At 43.5% G+C, this 2,500-nt stretch overlaps 1 protein-coding gene across 1 annotated transcript in view; it reads right to left on the bottom strand.

Moving 5' to 3' along the window:
• The window catches only part of adcyap1r1a (adenylate cyclase activating polypeptide 1a (pituitary) receptor type I), a 61,188-nt gene that overhangs the window by 51,004 nt on the left and 7,684 nt on the right, over positions 1–2,500 (bottom strand). The gene's annotated exons all lie outside the window — the stretch shown is intronic.

The following is a 2,500-nucleotide window of genomic DNA, read 5'->3' as shown; positions in this document are numbered from 1 at the left end:
GTTTTTTTCAAGGCAACTAAATGAACTGAATGAAAATGACCGTACATCATGTGCTTTTCATCGTACTGAGGACAAAATTATGGTATAAATTCGATAGTTATTGTACATCTGGCAACACTGATCCTACTCCTCATCTGCCTCCTACAGTACCGTACATACTCCTCCCTATCTCCTTGTTTTCCTGCCTCTCCTCATCTGCCTCCTACAGTACCGTACATACTCCTCCCTATCTCCTTGTTTTCCTGCCTCTCCTCATCTGCCTCCTACCGTACTCCTCCCTATCTCCTTGTTTTCCTGCCTCTCCTCATCTGCCTCCTACCGTACTCCTCCCTATCTCCTTGTTTTCCAGGTTCTCCTCATCTGCCTTCTACCGTACATACTCCTCCCTATCTCCTTGTTTTCCAGCTTCTCCTCATCTGCCTCCTACAGTACCGTACATACTCCTCCCTATCTCCTTGTTTTCCTGCCTCTCCTCATCTGCCTCCTACCGTACTCCTCCCTATCTCCTTGTTTTCCTGCGTCTCCTCATCTGCCTCCTACAGTACCGTACACACTCCTCCCTATCTCCTTGTTTTCCTGCTTCTCCTCATCTGCCTCCTACAGTACCGTACATACTCCTCCCTATCTCCTTGTTTTCCTGCCTCTCCTCATCTGCCTCCTACCGTACTCCTCCCTATCTCCTTGTTTTCCTGCCTCTCCTCATCTGCCTCCTACCGTACTCCTCCCTATCTCCTTGTTTTCCTGCGTCTCCTCATCTGCCTCCTACAGTACCGTACACACTCCTGCCTATCTCCTTGTTTTCCAGGTTCTCCTCATCTGCCTTCTACCGTACATACTCCTCCCTATCTCGCTCCTCCTACCAGGCTGGTTAAATCCCTTTTTCACAGCATCACCAGGCAACCCATCACCTATGATGGGAAATCAATGAAGGCTAGCCCCTGCTGCCTTCACCAAGATGGCCTGCCTGTTTCTTGGCCTTGATGGAGCTGATCGTGTCAGTGAAGTCATTTTATTTGCCAATAATTGCGTGGCAGGACGAGGTATAAAGGTGTACATAATGAATACGAATACCGAATATACAGGACGAGTTCATTCGGCTATGAATTCATTGAGAATTCGTGTACGTTCACATGTGCATACACACACACAACTACACACACACACACACACACACACACACACACACACACACACACACACACACACACACACACACACACACACACACACACACACACACACACACACACACACACACACACACAAACACTCAAACACACAACTACACACATAAATCACACACATCCACACAAGCTCAAGAACGCATGAAGAAAATGCACAAAAACACACACGGGCACATACACACACACTAGCTAGCACATACAGGTACACACACACACAAATAACCGTTCGGCCATCAGCTTGGAACCCCTCTATGAAGTGACAGAGAAAGCTGTTTTTCCGAGCTAATGGAGAAAGCGACCATGCGATTCATGCATGCGTCATTCCCAGCTCATTCTATATTTCTTCATCCCTCTGTCCTTCTCTTTCCATTCTCTCTTTCTCTCCATTTCTTTCTCTCTACTCTAACAGAAACAAATATGTATGCACCTGTTTAAATTTCCTCATAGGCCAGGCCAAGATGGCTGTATGGAAATGCTGTAAGCTGGAGCAAGAAGGGAGGGTAGTGGAAATGAGTGATATGTTTAAGACTTTAGTTGAGGTGAGAATCTCAGCTGAATTTGCTTATTTTCAATTGATAAATGACCTAGAGCTGTTTGCGAGAAAATGGTGTATGGATAAGGGACTTTGGAGGGCAACCAGAGGCTGCTGTTCAGTTGGGGATAGTTAGCTTGGGGCTGTGTTGTTTCTGTTTACAAAGAATGTGTGTGTTTGAGGTGTAGGAGAGTTTTTTTTTCTCCCTCCACATATGGTGTGTAAGTATATGGCTTAAACGTGTAATCTGACCTGCTGAAAATGATACAATAAATGGGTGGTTAAAAGTTTAAAAAAAAGTCTACTCTGTCTTTCTTTCTCTCTCTTCCTCTTTTGATCACTCCTCTCTTAATTTATATCTCACCTCTTCTTTATTTCTATATATTCTATATATATTCTTAATCTATTTCTCTCTATATCTTTCTTTCTCTTCTTCTCTTGATCACTCTTTTCTTGATTTACCTCTCTCCTCTTCTTCATTTCTGTATTTCATCTTTAGGAATGAACGCTCCCTTTCGCTCCATATCTCTCTAATCTCTCTATCTCTCTCTCTTTCTTTCTCTTCTTCTCTTGATCACTCCTTTCTTGATTTACCTCTCTCCTCTTCTTTATTTCTGTATTTCATCTTCATGAATGAACGCTCCCTTTCGCTCCATCTCTCTCTAATCTCTCTATCTCTCTCTCTTTCTTTCTCTTCTTCTCTTGATCACTCTTTTCTTGATTTACCTCTCTTCTTCTTTATTTCTGTTTTTCATCTTCATGAATGAACGCTCTCTTTCTCTCT

The sequence above is a fragment of the Engraulis encrasicolus genome, unplaced genomic scaffold (assembly GCF_034702125.1).
Source record: "Engraulis encrasicolus isolate BLACKSEA-1 unplaced genomic scaffold, IST_EnEncr_1.0 scaffold_27_np1212, whole genome shotgun sequence".
Classification (NCBI taxonomy): domain Eukaryota; kingdom Metazoa; phylum Chordata; class Actinopteri; order Clupeiformes; family Engraulidae; genus Engraulis; species Engraulis encrasicolus.
This window is presented reverse-complemented; position numbering and strand designations above follow the sequence as displayed.